At 38.7% G+C, this 17,956-nt stretch overlaps 1 protein-coding gene and 1 long non-coding RNA gene across 3 annotated transcripts in view; one reads left to right on the top strand and one right to left on the bottom strand.

Moving 5' to 3' along the window:
- The window catches only part of LOC146681618 (gamma-aminobutyric acid receptor subunit gamma-3-like), a 177,567-nt gene that overhangs the window by 41,476 nt on the left and 118,135 nt on the right, over nucleotides 1-17,956 (top strand). The window lies entirely within an intron of this gene.
- Nucleotides 15,719-16,188, bottom strand: LOC146681619 (uncharacterized). The gene is made up of 2 exons (XR_014918255.1): nucleotides 15,961-16,188; nucleotides 15,719-15,873 (listed from the first exon to the last, which is right to left on the bottom strand). It is a non-coding gene; the product is annotated as an uncharacterized LOC146681619 (long non-coding RNA).

Below are 17,956 nucleotides of genomic sequence, written 5' to 3'. Positions count from 1 at the left end.
GGGTTTTTTTTCCTCTTAAAATTCTACGAATCAGTACAGCTTTTTCTTTTTAGTGAAGATAAAGGAAGGTAGGAGCTGGAATATACTGAACTTAATTTTTTTTATTAAAGTTATTTCAATAGGGTATTGCAATGATTTGTCAAACTATGTGTGTTGACAGGTTTTCATATAAAACATGGTTCCAACTCAATAAAAGTGCTGTGCTTAAATCTGTATCTTGCAGATTTACACACAGAAACCAGATCTCCCACAAGACTTCTTTCTAAGGAGCATCAAATCTGTCAAATTAGGCAGGACTCACATCCTATACATCATCTTTGATAACTCAGCTGCTCTGAACTTACAGTATCTGCCAGAGGTGAAACTGTCAACTGATGCTTTTTTCCCCTTCTTTTTTTATTTGAATGGTAGAATTTAGCCATAAACATAAACAAAGCCTGTGCATGAAGGACAACCGTTTCCCAGTAGTCGGGTGATTGCAGCTGCTGTCCCTCTCAGCAGTGCAGATGGCTCGCTGCAGCTTGTCCTTGGAGTGGGGAGCTGCTGAAATGTTACAGATGTGGGTCAAATAGCATTTGGCAATCATTTTTAGACTCTACTTCTTCCTGCTTGCAAGAACCAGATGGCTGCTGTTCATCATGTGCAGCAAGCCGCTTTAGTCATTTAAAAATTTCTTTAAGGCAAAAAATGGTCTCACTGGTGGAGTTTAAACCCCATCAGGAACAACCAGTTTGATGATATCTGTTTTCAGATTTCAAAGCTAAAAACTGTGGTGAGTGGTTTCAGGGTGTGGCCAACGCGTCTGTGTTGATATAAATTAAAAGAGTCAACCATTCAGTGCTCATTTTACTAGCCAATCACTGTGCCCCAGGGCAGCTGTGGCTACAATGTAGCCTGCCATCACCAGTGTGTGAATGTGTGTGTGAATGGGTGAATGACTGAATGTAGTGTAAAGCGCTTTGGGGTCCTTAGGGACTAAGTAAAGCGCTATACAAATACAGGCCATTTACAGGCCATTTTAACTGGCTGGGAAAAATCAAACTCTTTCTTTTTCCTTCTCTGTAACCTTAATCCAGGTGTTTCTGCTGTCTGTTTCCATGGTTACAGCAGGAACAGCCAGTAAGAGGAGGCATCATGTTAAAAATTTGCCAAAATGTAAATAAATAGGTTATAGGATGAAAACCCTGAGGCATTGTCACCTTTAGTCACATTTCTTCACAAAATCTTGACCACTGCTCACAGGTGTTACTTTCACCCAGTGAGCACATTTCAACGCCTGGCACCTTTGTTGAATACGTCACTTGGCAGTAAATGAGAAACTAAGCATCGGAGGTTAGGGTTAAAACAAAATCATGACAATCTTATTTTCCTCTGGACTCCAACTTCATGTTCTGCCTCTCTAAAAACACCTTTATTTAAGCTGAGCTCCAAGGATTGGCTTTAGGATTGTTGCTAGACATATAGCTTCAGAATAAAGGCTGATGACGAAGGGCTTTGTTCTATGTGCAAAAGAAGAGGTACCACACACTTACGTCAACAATATTTTTTAAGACACTTGACTTGTTAGGAAAGCTATACCTGGGTTTGTCATTGGGCATATGTGTCTTGATGTAATTAAAAGCAAAACTGCAAATCTTCATTTCAAATAATTTTTGAAAAAATAAGACCTACAGGTGTGCACGCGTGTGTTTTTCCTAGTTCTCAAGTTACGCAACTGTTCTCATCCAGACAGAGGAAAACTTGAAATGGAGAGAGCTGAGGTTGGCCCAGACATTTGGCTCAAGTGCTAAGTAAATAAATCCATTATCTAACAAATTGACTCGACTCATTTCATTAAGACTCGGTTTAGAGAGCTTTTAAAAAAAAAAAAAAATCGATATGACTTAATTCCTTTAGCTCTGTTTTTGTTTTCTGATGCTCCTGTTTGACATTTTTTGGTCATCGAGATTTTTTTGCGTGCTTTTGTATGTGTTATGGAGATTTGCTGTTTTGCAGTGAGTGGTGCGGTGCTGTGTGGGTGCTGAGAAGCGCTGGAAAAGACAGACCAAAGAAGTTTTTTCTCCATCGGAGCTGCAGCTGTTATATACACAAATATTAGGTGGTGCTGTGAGAGTTTGAGATTTAATACTACATGCACATTACATGTAATTTAATTGTGGGTTCCTGCTGAGAAATGTCCAAACCAAACTTAGAGTCTATTAACTGTAAAATCTTTTTTTAAAAAGCTATGCCTATTAACTTGTGTGCCCTTTAAATTTGTTTATGTTATAGTTTTTGTAAAATTATGAATATAGACTCTCTACCTCCCTTCACTCCATTTAGAGTTAATTTGCCGAAAAGAGCTGACTGACAACATTAGTGCATTAAAAAATGTTATCAGACATTCATTAGCATTTAAGAGAATTCTTTTTGTTACAGTAAACACAAAATATGATGTCGTGATAGCCATAATCAACACATACTGGGAGTCAAACTCCAAAAATTGTTACTTCAGTCCTCCTCTGACAGCATCATCTTCCCAGATGGTTCAGTCCAGTACCATCTGGAAAGATGTCCTTGGAAACTGTTTGTAAAAAGGGCATACGGTTTCAAAAAAACACACCACACATGATCAGATGAACCATCTGTCTGTAACCCTTTGTAATAACCATTACTCATACACTAATAAACTGAAAACTGAGGACTAAACTTTACTAAATAGTTTACTAATAAAAAGCAGTGGGAAGAACACTAACAGTTTGTGTCATTTTTTTAATTCTAACAACAATAGATAAGGTTTCATTTTGATGACATTTATATGGTTTTATTTTTTATTATATTTTAGTTTGTATTTTTTGATTGTTCTCAGAGCCAGTCCTCAATCCCAGTTTGTTGTTTCAAAGCTGCTGGGATCTGAAAGATACCCACAAGGGTTTGATTAGTATTGGTAATGCATGTGTTATAGTGATGTGTCGGTCACGAACGAAACGACTCGTAGAGCCGGATCTTTGAAGTGAACAACGCGAGCCGTGAGCTTTTGTTTTTGTTTTCTTTCTCTCACCCTCTCTCTCGCACTATTTTTCCGCTTCACTCCGCACGCGAGCCTTGTGCTTTACGCTGGGAAGAGGGGGGAGGGGCGGTAGTTACACTTGCAGTAGCACAGGACCAGAGCGGGAGGGAGAGAGAGAGAAAGAGAGCCAGGGACTCAACGTCACATTAGAAAAGTATAGTAATCATCCACAACTATTTTCAGTTGCGGATGATAAAGGATTTATTCATGCAGGCCCATATGACAGAGAATGTGCATCTTCTTTTTGTTTTCATATTTTTGCATATTTATATTTAATTGTGTTGTGATTTGCAGTGTTTTGTGTTGTTTCACTTTAAATTTGTAAGGAAAAAGCTGAAAATTTAAATAGTTAAAAGTTAAAATGTAAATAGTTGGTTTTTGTATTATATGATTTATTTATTACATTTTATGTGGAGTGAATAAATAAAAGTATATTGACGGTGGCCCGTAGAGACAAAGGACGTACAAACTCCAAAACAATTAAAAACTCCATAGAACGTACAAAACACAACAGAAGTGCTCCAGGATGCTAGGGGCAGTGTTAGGCTTTTGTTACCTAGTGGCTACACAAGCCAGGAAGTACCAATGACCGGATTTGGTGTGAGGTAGTAACAGGTAAATGAACATTTGTTTAAATTATTTGAATATATATGAGTGCCTGTGTATAAATACACAAACAATACACATATGCTTTCAATTATGTAATTTAAGTGATCTAGGTAGCTGTTTTGGAAGTTCAGTTAACGCTAGAAATGTGCTTTTTGGAGTTTGTAGTGCTTTGTCTCTAGGGGCCACCGTATATATTTATATATAAACATATATAAATAAAACCACAGGTTTGGTTTTTTTCTACATTAGTAATTCCTTTTGTGCATAATTTTATATTATTGTTAATAATAAGTTAATTAAAGCAACAAAACAACCTGAAGAGCCAGTTGGGAGTCGAAAGAGCCAGTTCTCTAAAAAGAGCCGGAAATCCCATCACTAATGTGTTACAGCAATTCTGAGAACAGCCTCACTGCTGTTGTATTTTAACCCAATCTGCTATCGTTTCCCAGACCTAACAAAGTAGTTTTGTGCCTGAACCTAGCCAAACAACTAACCACAGTATAAGTACAGTGAACATAAACATAAATAGTTAAAAAGTTAAACTTAACATTAACCTTGGCTTCCAAGTTTCCAGTGGGGTTATTTACACTGTAGCCACCCCATCTGAATTAAGTGACCATTATTTTTTTTATAACAAGTAGTTATTAAACATGGCTCTAAAATTTGCAGGCTGAAGTACTGTAAAAGTTAGCAAGCACTCAGGGCAAACCAAGGCAACTTTATATTGTTTTTGTGATTTGGTGCTATATAAATAAATATGAACTAAACTGATTAGAATTGATTAGATTCCATTCCTCTAATGTCACATGTAAAAACAACCACCTTGGCCACTGTTCTTAACAGGGTTTTGTTTCACTAGAACTACTGTTTCGCTACAGCGTATACTTACAGGATAGATTCTCGTGTAAGCTTGTTAATCTTCCAAGATGTACCTCAAAAGGTAAAGTGTTCTTTTCTGCTGATTACACTTTGTTTTCTAATCAACATGCTTTGCTCCAAAGTGGAGAAAGAAAAAGCAAAAGGTAACCTCTGCAACGTCTGCCCTTGTGTTGACACGCTTCAGTCAATCTGTAATGCCAAAAGGGTGTTTTGAGATTCTACCAACAAGGACTACGTGGCCTAGTTATGATTACCACAAAGGAGCTGACACCACAGGGCTGACACAAATACTCCTCTTGTCACCTCTTATTTACATGAGTTCCATTATGACGAGTGTGGCTATATATTACACTAACAATAAAAGATCATTACAAACGTCAAAGCAGAAATGTACAAACAGCGATTTATTTTTATATTCAAATTACACGTTTCACTATTGTATTAGTTTTTTGTTTTTTTTAAAGAACACTCATGTGTAGTTTTAAAAATGATAGGGGCACAGAGTAGAAAATGCAAGACAGGTTGATTTGATAGTTACTAATCTTTACTCTAAATAAGAGCATTAATGATTTCCATATTACATCTGGACTAGATAATTAGCTGAAGCCTTTCAAATTTGAACAACTAATAATTGAGATTCTATTTATTAAAACTAGTTAAGTTTTAGAAAACTATCTTCACGGTATGCAGTAAAAAGTAAAAACTTTGCTGGAAATATATTCAGTTTATTTTTTTGTTGTTTCACTGACATAAATTGCCCATTTGAACCCAAGCTAAAGGTAATGTTAGCAGTAAAGCTTCACACAGTAATGGTGAAACAGAGGTCATGCATGAAATGATCTGTGATCGGCGTGGATGACACGGGCTGTTCCAGTGCAGCATCGAGTATTGAGTGATGGATTACAGTGTGTGAATACTACTCTGTAATTGGCATTTACTGGGTGACCTATAACTGATTAATTAACTGTTGGTCTTACGTGGTTTCTGGACTACTTTGAAATTTTAAACCTCATTTAAAATGATTATCAATGCAAGCTTTTCTTGCAGCTTATACTTAAAAGGAAATGATAATGACAATAATTGTAATAATTTAAAATAACACACACACTGGCTTAAAATAAGAAACATTTCAAGTTTTGCTGACCTTCCGATCCACCCTGACCACCTCCCTACATATGCTTTGTTTCTCCTGTAGTTGTTGCTCCAGCCACCAGAGGGCACTGTGACAATTAAATCATCAAATGTTACCTCAAGCGAATAGCTAGAAAATATTGTGGATCACTTTTAGGAGAAAGGACACACTCAGTTATTTAAAAGCACATTTTCAAGGTCAGATGATGATGAGGCTCCTTGGAAATGCATTTGACAGCCCACGGAGGCCTGCCATATTTCCATTGCAGTGCTCCTTGGATACTGAACATATGGGAGTTGAATGGTCAGCTGGGATATGCACGCTTGCATGTACACACAAGAGTGTTTGCTGTGGTTGACAATCCGCGATGCATTTGTCATGCCAGCCAGGTCAAGCAGGCATAAAAGCCCTTTCTTCTTAATCGAGCCCCACAGGGTAACTGGGTAATACAGATGGGGCCTGTCATGCTCTTCTAAAAAGCAACACAAGGAGGAGGATGAGCAACATGAAGTGGAAGAAGAAATCATCTGGCCTGTGTGGATCACGTTTCTCGATTAAGAGGAGAAAACTGGGTTGGTAGATTCGAATAGATAGGTAGCTGTTGTACTTTCTTTCCATATTAATAAGAACATGGTTCTTCTGAACTTCATTTTTCTCTGTGGGGGGATTAAAGAGGGCAAAGAAGCTCTGACTATAGAAAAAAGAACAGCGTCATGATTATAAATGCACCATCGCACATAAATCTGCCGTGCGTTATTTGGTCATACGTCAGGTCAGCTCATGTTTTGCGAGGCTGTGCTTGTTCGAAGGCTCACTCTCACTTTCAAAGGGAGGAAAAATAAATGATTGAAGGGGGGGGGGGGGGGGGGGGGGGGGGCTGGAAGCACTGTAATGTAGCTCTTTCCTTTTTCCAGTGATAAAGAATACTTTACTTGTCTATGTCAAGCATATCTTATGGAGAGTCTCAGTGTTGCTGTCTGCCATGATCAGCCACTGTGGTGTAAATTAAGGACAATTCCCGTGAGGTTGTCACACTTGCTTAGTTGTAATAGATCAGCTTCCCACCCAGTGCTCCCCTTCCCCCGTTTCCTCTGTAAATGGATCTCACAGGAGGGACAGTGATGCTCACCAACACCTTGATTACCTCCAGGTGTTTCTCCCTCACAGTCCAAAGACATGCAGATCACTCCGGCTGCAGGGTACAGTACATGGCCCAGAGGTTTAAACGTTTTTATTTCTGTTTTTGTCTGCTGGTGGCACACTGGCAGCATCTCCTGAAGGGCTTTCCCACTATATGCTGGAGTACTCTCTTGTTACTCTGAATTAACAATGAATACATTGTGGTTATGTATTGTCTTGTACACCTTCAGTGCCAGCTTCCTCCAAATGGACAATAAAGATTTGATTCTAAGCCTGAACTTGGGCTCGATGCCCAGTAAAGGTGCCAAAAAAAAAATTCAAAAGAAGCCCTCTGGGGACTTGAAAATGATTAAAAGCAAAAGATTAACATAAATACTTCTCCTCGAAGCACACGTATCTATGTGGCCAAAATATTGTCTTCCACCAAAGAGATAATGCCATCTAGCACCGCTTCCAGTTACTTTCTATTGAACCCAGCAGCTGTAAATGTGTGTGGTAAGCCACTGAGGGATGGTACCTTATTGACTTATTGTGTACAGAGCATGCTGTGAGTTTTACAGAAAAGAGAGCCCGACTAAGCATCTTAATGAGCAAATCAGCTCTTTGTTAACAGGAAAGAGGCACATGGACCAGGCAAAAAACATGTCATTTCATGATTTTGTGTGGTGAAAGGCTCCTGTGTCTTACTGCGATTTTCCTGGACATCTTCAACTTCTGGACTCCTTTTGGCTAAAGGGGTATTTGAATTTTTCCTTTGAACTGAGCAAATATATCAAAGATGCAGTACACAGGAGATATATCTTAAGAGAATCCCTTTCATGCTAGGGTTCGAAATATTTATCATGAACATTACACGTTTTCAGTAACAGTATATAAAAAAAAAAAGGATTTAAAAAGTCAAACAAAAGGTGGGTGGGCTTGAGTAGGTTTGCCTCCAAGCAGTCCTTTGGCCCTTTTAAGATGTTTACATTGGCTGTAAACAACGCTAGATGGTAGGAAAAAACTCATGATGAAGCTCTGGTTTTAGAGACAACTGTTTTTTAATTTAAATGGCAACAACAGCAGCCTGATTATAACTGGGGGGGATAACAAAATTAATAGTTCTTACCACCATTTTAATGATATATCAGTAATGAAGCTCAGAGCTGCAATGGGTACCTGCACCGTAGCAGCGAGCATAAATGGACGAAGCTGAGTGATGATGTCACTGAATGAAATTTTAACCTCCTATGACCTGGCGTCCACATATGCCATATGTGGATATCACATTTTGGGATGTCTAGACCAAAATAATAAATTCTGTTCTACAAGGTCCTGATATATACTTACGAGGACATCATACTGCCACTGTTCTATCGAAATTTTAAACACGTCCTCATATGTCAATCTAATTTTTCTCAGAAACAAAAAACAGGTAAAAAAAACAAAACAACTAAATCTGGAAATTCATTGTTTTCGGAGGTTAAAGGGTACCAGTGGTGGCTGAGGTCATGGTGCTATGGAAAAATATTAGAGAAAATAATATTAGAGAAAATAACCATGGCACTTTCTTTCTTCCATTTTTCCCCCTTCTCCAGCACTTAACAAGTTGTTTTAAATTCAACAAGTGCTTAGCAGGATCTGACACTTGGAGTGGGTGATCAAAGTTTTCATAAGCTCATCAGTGAAATGATCAAATCTGTAGGTTTCTACTGAATTACTATGGAGAAATACTACCAAACAGGATGTTTTGGAAAAAATATTATGGCCGCATACCATGGAGCACTGGAACAGAAATCCCCCACAGTGATCCAACTCCCTCCCAAAAGGCTGCCGGGTTGGAGAGGTCAGATCCTGAAACACCGGAGATGTGGTAGGTGGTGTTTTTTGGAGCAGATGCAAGAGCAGGTGTGGAAGTTTCAGATGAGGGAGCAGAAATCAACGTAGCATGGATAGAGTGAATCATGTTAAACATTTGCTTAAGGCACTGATTGGTAACACTCCTGCTGCTCACACAGAAAGCAGAGCCTGATCATGTTGGCCATGCAGCGTGCCTTGTTCAGACAGAGCTGTGCAAAGTCCATATGGCCAGATTGTTCTGTCATAGCCAAGTAAGGCAGTAATGGAGAGCTCTCTAAAGTAAGACCAAGAACTGACAGTACGCAGCTTAAAGGATCTATTAACAGAAAACTCAAGGTATACCTAGAGCCTTACCAACAGGGATTCGGGGGTCATGTAAATAGGCAAACGGACTGATTCTTATATAGCACTATTCTCCTCTCCTGGAACACTCAAAGCACTTTATACAACATGTCACATTCACACAACCACTTTCTTCTATGGTTTTTCAGTGCTTCTCAAGCTAACATTCACACACATTCATACTTGAATGGATGCATTGGACAGCAACTTGGGGTTAGTATCTTGCCTAGACTGGGGGAGCTGGGGGACCAGGGATCGAACCACTAACCGTCCAATAGATGACCTGCTCTACCTCCTGACCTACAGCCTCCCCAAGGGTCATGACTCAGGGGCCACTGTCTATCAGAAAAGAGAGGGGAATTACTCTGTGTGGTTTGAGGAATAGAAGCCTTAATGGGTCCATTAGATTTTCTAGAACAAAAGGGGTGGAAAGGTGTTTTTTCAGTGGACGTGGACCAGCTAGGAGGTAACAGGTGTTCCTGGTCCCAAAAAGTTGATTTCGTTCATCTGGAAGTAGCATTTACAGTGGGAGAAACGTTTCATCACTCTTCCAAGTGACTTTTTCAGTCTCAGCTGAATGCAAATTTCCCTGATCTTATGAACAGTACACTTGTGTAATGACTGAAACTAGCACCACTGATGAACAGTGAGGAGTGAGGTCAACCTTTCAGTGACCACTGATCAATGGTCAGTGGTCCATTGAAGGAATGCTTTTCAGAGACAGAGAAACCGGCAAATCACAAAGAAACACAGGACTCAAATGAAAACCGGATAACTGCAAACAGTCTGGTGGAAAGTGGAGCTTGAACTAATCGCTAAATGGTCACCAAATTTCTGATTATAATCAGATGTATTGGCTAAAGGACCGGAAAGCAGAAGTTTCCACCAGCAGGTGGAGCCCATGGCAGAACCTGCCCATCCGCAGCTGAAAACAAAAACATTACAGAGGGAAAGAAAACAGAGGAACCCTTGACCAGCCCAGGATCATGACATTCAGAGAGCAAATGACAAGTTTTTGCAGACACATTGATGTTTGGTGCAGCTCCCTCTCTTTGTCACCTAGCAATTAAAAGCACCCACTTGCCAACTGATTAGAGAACACATGTTTTTACACAAAAAATACACATTTTGGCAACAAGAGGGTGCCAGCAGATCTTGGACTGGTCTTTAGCCCTTTGTGACTTAGGCCTAACGTGCTCATAATGACGCCCTTAAAATTCAGCAGAGCAAATGTTAATCACGCTCATCATCTTGGCTTAGCGTGAGATACTATCACCATCTGCTTATCTGAAAAGCAGCAGTAAAGATGCACTCTAGCTGAGACCTATTGGAATGTCCTTGGTTAAAGCTCACACAAAATGAAAGTAGGGGCCATAAATGAAGAACATAAAACCTCTGAAACAAAATCTTACTTAATTGTTGAGGACAGCAGGTGACAGTTGTTGCAGACATTCGTTAACATGGTTAGTTATGCTGAAGGTCAGGAAATCAGATTCATTTAGGTGTACCCACTGGAAACCATGAATGCCTCCATTAAAAAACTGCCAATCTATCTAATAGGTGGTGAGGTATTTCCTCTGCAAATGAACAGTTTGAAATCCTACTAGATACAAAACAAGGGTATAACAAAAGATGAGTTGATGCATCATCTGTATAAAATTTGTATATATATCAAACGCTTCAGCACTATAATACAGTGGTGAAACTGAGCACTCCTGTAGATAAATAGAGTCAAGATATAATCGCAGAAAACATTTTCCTTGGTGTAGTAAGCTGAATTGCAGACCTCACCGAAATCTTGCTAATTTCAAAAAGTGCAACTGGCTTGTTGTCCCGCATTGTCCAGTTGGTGGAGCAGAACATGCTCTTGGACTTGAATCAACGCCTCTCGGCAGACCTTCGCCGGCTCAAACTGTTTGCGTCAGCGGGACGGTGCAGCAGGTCCCCCGGGGACAAAACACACAGATGTGCACATATTTACACACCCACATGTACTTGAATCTCTGCTACTCATATCAGCATCACGGAGCACACCAAAACCATATGACTGTGAAGAGGCTGATGATTTAACAACAGAGAAAGTCTTAAGCATCAACGAACCATAATGGAGAAAAGAGCTGAAAGTAATGTAGGCCGCGGGTTCATTAAGTGGTTCGTTCTGCAACATGTGACAACTTACATTATTAGATTACATGCAAACTGTCATCCGCTTAGTGCTCTTAATTGATAGTGTGGCTGTCTGTGGATATATAAAAAAGAGTGAAAAGAAAAGCTTCCAATTACTGCCCACTGCTTTAACTTAAGACTTTCTCCTCACTTGTCTTTTTAATCAGCTGGGGAGATTTAGCCTGAAATATATTTTCTTTGTCAGCATCAGCCTGCTTCATTTTCTTTCTGTCTCAGACAATCACACCTTGAAGCTGCTCACTGAAAAAAAAAAGATATTCTTGGATAGAGAGCAGTATAGCTAATCAGGGATGGGGGTTAAGCAGTGTGCTTAAAGGCACTTTTTCTTATGGAAAGAACTGGTATAAATGTGGAAAGATCAAATATCATTTTTGGACTTTTACAGTCAACAACACACTGAACCTGACTTCTAATATTCACAGCAGCAGTGGTTCAGTGTAACACTGGAAACGTTCAATACCTGTGTACCACAGTGAAAATATGGGTTGCAATATAATGTTTTTTCTTGCTTATAGTTAATGTCAAATGCTTCAAATATATTTATGAAGCATGCTGTTTACATAACCAAAAACTAAACAAGCAGATGCTTTGACTCATGTCAAAGTTGCAGTTTCCATGAGCTTAGCTCCAGCAAACCCAAAATGACTTGAATCCATAACAGCTGTCAGCACTTTTATGTTTTACAGTTACTAAAGTCTGGTATTTAGAATAAAGTCAAAAATATTTATTTCTTATAAAGTTTCAAATATATATATATTTTAACTTTCCTGATTTAAATTCAAAGTCAGTTTCTACAGTAGTAAACACTGACTTCATTATCCATCTGTGCCAAATCAAATATGCGGATCCATCCACAGCGGTGACCCTGTGGGAAATAAGAGAGCAGCTGAAAGCACTGCAGTCCTGGGCATGGATGTTTACCACAGCTATATAAAGTGGGTGACCTTTCTTGTGTACCAAATATGGCAGTGATGACAAGATGTTAAATTGCACAATAGATTGAGGCAAATGTGTGAATTATTTAACAGAGAGAATTCCCGAACAAAAGGAAAACAAACTTTTAAAAAAATATGAGTAAAACATGAAACTGCTTCTCAAATTATGGTTGAGCCTCTAAAAATTGGGAGGCGGTGTATAAAAACTACAGTAATTCCTAAATGGTGAATGCAATAATTTATTTAAACCCACTGTATTTAAAGCTGAAAATCTCCACTGTTATGGTGTTTAAAATAAATAGATTTTTTTTTAAATTGTGCATTTATTCAAATATTTAGGTACCCAACTGTGGATATTAAGAGATTAGTTTGTGTACTGCTGAAAATGAAGTAGTAGGCATTAAAAGCATGTTTTGATTGTTTCATATTTTATATTCTTTATATTCAGAAATGTTTGAACTATGTGAGAATATGATGAGGACAACATCTGTGCCAAACATAGAATTCAAGAAGCGTCTAAAGTAAGAGTACAGACGCATTTCAAACTGTCCCACGTTTCAACAGATGCACGACTGAGATTCTGACAACCACACGATTCATCATAAAAACAACGTGATACCCATTTATAGGTTCAGGTACAGGATACTAAATATGGCTGAAAGAGTTTGTCTGACATTTTTTAAGTTTACAGTTCAATTCAGTTTTATTTATATAGTGCCAAATCACAACAAAGGAGTTTTTCCTTCCCACTGTCAAGTGGGAAGGAAAAACTCCTTTGTTGCAGGAAGAAACCTGCTTTAGAGCCAGGCTCAGGGAGGGGCAGCCATCTGCTGTGACTAGTTGGGAGTCGAGATGGACTATTCAAGGAAATGTTAGTTTCCTTAAGACCTACTAAAGGAATTGCATGATGTTTTTTTTTCTTTTTCGTTATTGGATAGTGGATTAGTGAAGATTATACAGGAAAGCGACGAAAGAGCACTGGAAGACAGCAGCAAAGGGCTGAGGGTAAGCTCTGTTTTAGGCATATAGCCATATGGTTCAACCAGTGTACTAAACTGGTGTCCAACATTGCGTGATTATCTGCTTGAAGCCACAATCTGTGCATATGGACAATTAAACGTCAGCTTTAATAGAACAGGCACACTTTGCTCTGTCAGTTCAGTTCTCTAATGTACTGACCTCAGAACAGCTTTCCCTTGTTCTCTCGCTGCACTTCAATGCTGCGGTCTGATAATGTGAAACACTGCAACTTTAGCCATTATTCTACTCTCACCAGGGAAATGGCTGCTGTAAGATAACACAGTGCCAGCAGACCGAGCGCAAAATGGATATAAATAATAAATGTGAGTAAAAGGAGTACAAATATGTATAAGGCATTAATTAACAGTGATAAACCGTACCAGTACCAGTGTAAAATACTCAAAGCCAAACATTGAGCTGAATGAGCACTTTGCAGCTACTATATTGTTTGGGCCACAGGTGAAAGTACAAGTCACAGCTGTGAGCATTAAGCACCTGATACATGCTTATTATGAACTGATTTCCTTTGGTTCGCTTAATATGGTTACAGCATTAAAGTGCATTATATCAGTGACGATGTGAAGGCTAACCTTTTTACTACCTTTTTCATACTGAAACCACAAGCACTGCTCATCTTTACAATAATAGCTCCTTAATGTATCGACACATGAATCATTGCTCTGCTTGCTTTTTTGTTCCCAGCTAATAACTCCCCTCCCTACACTGCCTTGTGAACACTCACAAACCCCTGATTTGTGGCCATTAACAGCTGTTTTATAGGCTGTAAATCAGTATATGCCAGAGCCAGATTAATCTGCCAGTGATTCCAAAATATGAAGCTACTATTGGATACCTCACAACACTAAACACGTTTCCTTTTTTTGTCAAATGGCAAGAAACCCACTACTGCACATGTCAAATGATGATTTGTTGGTCCATTAATCAACTGATAATCATTTGTGAACAATTTTGATAACTCATTATGTTTTTTTTTGCTAGCTTCTCCGACCTCCATGATAGTGACGATTTCATATGTTAAATTCCCTGGAACATTTCAATAATGTTTTAATTAAAAAGCACTGATACATTCTTAAAGATAAATCATGATCATGATCTTCCAAACAGAAAAGACAAAAGAGATGAAGGATTCCTCACAGTTTGTGTGTTTATTCAGCAGTGCAAATGTCGCGCACGGTTGGGTTTATGATTTACTAAAATGTGGTATGCAAACCTTTTTACTTTTGGTGTGAGTGAAATATGCATAAAAAGACTTTCAAAATGATTTTCCCACCCTCTGCCCCTCTTTCGTATGACTGCCACACTTAATGTTACTGGGCTACAGCACTGATAATCTTATAATACCCAGTAAGAATGGATAGGACCAGTGATGGAACCTAATTTACTCAAGCACCTAAAGTACAGTTTTAATGTACTTTTTCATTATTTAAACATTTCTATGTTATACTGCTTTCTAATTGATGTGAATATTGTATTTTTGTAATATAACACTATTAAAAAAAAACTTTATTTTCTGATTTTAAAATATAAATCAACTAATATATAATGATTCTGTATTATTATGGGCAAAGCTACCTAGCAGTAAAAAGGTAACTTAGTCATCCTTATCTGCAACATTAAAAGTTATATATACATTAATAAATTACTAATTAGACTTTAATAATGAAATATATACAATAGAGTACTTTAACTGCATTCACTGGGCCCTCTTTAGGTACACCTATTCAACTGCTTATTAGTGCAAATAAATCAGCCAATTAAATGGCAGCAACTCAGCGCATTTAGGCATGTAGGTCCGCATGTACAATATGAATCCTCCACAGATCAAACCTTTAATCTAAGGAGCTTGGAAAGAAAGTGACTGGACTTCTTTAAGGCATTTCTGCTCTCATCTGAGAAGCTTTTTCAGTTCCAAGACCAAATGGTGGACAGTTCCAGGTCCCACTATAGTGGGTAAGCAACCCTGTTAAGGGATTAAATATCCCTCTTCCCACCCCTTAAAAAAACAAAAATATAGATCCACACTGCTTGTACCAGCAATACAGGCAAGTGTGGGGGATAGGGACACAGACTCATGAATAGATGGACATGTCATAAACTAATATTCATCATGCATGATGTCAACTCAAAATGATTTCTTGAACATGGCAATGACTTCAGTGTTCTCAAATGGCCTCCACAGTTACCAGATCTCAGTCCAGAAGAGTAGTTTTGTGATCTGGAGGAAGGGTAGATGAAATGAGAAGAAGCTAATTTAAAATATTCACAATACACACACACACACACACACACACACACACACACACACACACACACACACATATATATATATATATATATATATATATATATATATATATATATATATATATTAGGGGTGGGGGAAAAATCGATACTGTGTAGTATCGTGATATTTTGTTTGCTAATAATGTATCAATACAGGGACAGCAGAAATCGATATTTTGTTACAAAAAAAGTTTTTGTGCTCTGACTTCAGAGCATGTTTGTCACGGTGCGGCATGGCACACCGTGGAAGGAGTGGGGAAGGAGGACCCAGGCGCGGTGCTCTACGTATAGACAGTGTTTATTTACAGAGGGTGATATCAAACAACAATAAATCCCCGTGTTTCTCCCCAGACTCCCGTGTCGTGTCCTCCAAGTGCTCTCTGCTCCCGTGTCTGCACTCCCGGTGCTCGCTGCTCCTTAAGCCTTCCACGCTCCTCCTGCGGGAAACAATAGCGGCAGCAGTCAGGACACTGAACAATGGCAGGCATACACTACACGACCAAAACCTAAACTGGGTAACTAACGTGGAGTCCCAAGCAATGATCCCGCGTCGGTGGGAGCTCCAAGACTCTCTTAAGTAGCTCCCCCGACGAGGCCTGATCAGCAGCAGGTGTGTGGCTTCGGGTGTGGCCAGTCCCCTTGCAGGGCCACACCCTCCAGGCCTGACGCCGCCTATAAACAAGTGCTCAGCCACCCACACACACATATACACAAGCACAGGGAAGGGGGAGCAACACCAAAATACACAACAATAATAATAATAATAATATAATACATGACTGCTTAGGGATCCTGGGTTGCCCAGTCCCAGGACCCTGACAATGTTGATCCTTTTTCTGAGCAAGAACCCTGACATTCCTTCACTGTCCAAATGTGTTTAACTTTTTTTTGGCAGCAATAAACATGACAGTTTACTTATTTTAATTTAAGACATGTTTTATTTTAATTAAGTTTAAAACTTTTTTATTTAATGTAAAATTATATTTTGTTTTAATTTACTTTCAAATTCTTCAGTTGCTGAATGGGCTGCATAGTTTTTATATATGTTATAGTTCAGAATAGCTATAATTGTACCAGATGGTTGCATTCAGTTAAGTTGGACTAGACTGTAATACAAACCATTCAGTTTGTCAACAATAAAACTGACTGAAATGAGAGACTGAGTGCGAGACTTTGATATTAGATAAAATGAATACTGATAAAGTTTACCTTTATGTACAGAATCTGAATATCGCAAAATATTTTAAAAAATTGCAATAATATCATATCGTGCGTTAAGTATTGTGATAATATCGTATTGTGGGATGTATGGTGATTCCCACCTCTAATATATATATTAATATATTAATTAGGGGTGCAACGGTACACAAAATTCACGATTTGGTTCGATACTTTGGTGTCACGGTTCGATATTTTTTCGATACAAAAAAAAATGTTCATGCCTTTTTAATTTGTCATTTATTAAAATTAGAAATATATATTTTAACTCAAAAGTACAGTTTTTAAATTTTATGTTGCTGAAACAACAAAGGGATAAAATAATAAATCTATCTGATTGAGAAATCACTCATCTTTGGAAAAGAGAGTTTATTACAGAGAAATGGCTCTTTCCAAAATAAAAGCTATACTATACGCTTCTTCTGGGCTATATTCTCAGTAGCATATTAAACATATCAGGTCCCCATAAGGAGAATCATGTGCTAACGGCTGTCTAAATGACTCGGGTAAAGTTTGTAGCATGCGTACTTGTTGTTTTTGTCTGCTTCCACTTGTCTTTGCACTAGGATGATGTCGGAGTAAATGTGCAGTCATATTCGTTGTGTTCCCACTAGTACTGTCAGCGTTAATCTCGTTGAGATGACGTTAACGCCACAACACGGAGAAATCTCCGTTATCGAGCTACCGCGGATCGCCCCGTGCGTGGGGCTGGATGGCCAACACGTTAACGAGCTAACTGCGCTAACACACTAGTTCCCACCAATGTAACTGAGCATTGTGTGGCACATCCAACATACTGTTTTACTTTAGTCCTTACTTATTTACTTATTTATTTTAGTCCATACTTATTTTCCACCCTGATTTACGAATAAATTCTTTACAAATCCTACCATGTGGATTCATGGATTTTTTTTTCACATTCTGTCTCTCACAGTTGAAGTGTACCTCTGGTGCAAATTACTGACCTCTGTCATCATTTTAAGTGGGGGAACTTGCACAATCGGTGGCTGACTAAATACTTTTTTGCCCCACTGTATATATATATATATATATATATATATATATATATATATATATATATATATATATATATATATAAATTCCCCACTCGCCCCTGTGGGCGGTCTATTCTTCAAGCTCGGGTCCTCTACCAGAGGCCTGGGAGCTTGAGGGTCCAGCTGCGGTGTCTTAGCTGTTCCTAGGACTGCGCTCTTCTGGACAGAGATCTCCAATGTTGTTTCTGGGATCTGCTGAAGCCACTCGCCCAGTTTGGGAGTCACCGCACCTAGTGCTCCAAGTACC

The sequence above is a fragment of the Copadichromis virginalis genome, linkage group LG23 (assembly GCF_057382275.1).
Source record: "Copadichromis virginalis isolate Kocher_CV1m ecotype Utaka linkage group LG23, C_Virginalis_male_GT1.1, whole genome shotgun sequence".
In the NCBI taxonomy this organism is placed as follows: domain Eukaryota; kingdom Metazoa; phylum Chordata; class Actinopteri; order Cichliformes; family Cichlidae; genus Copadichromis; species Copadichromis virginalis.
The sequence above is the reverse complement of the archived record's forward strand: the minus strand, read 5'-3'. Positions and strand labels throughout refer to the sequence as shown.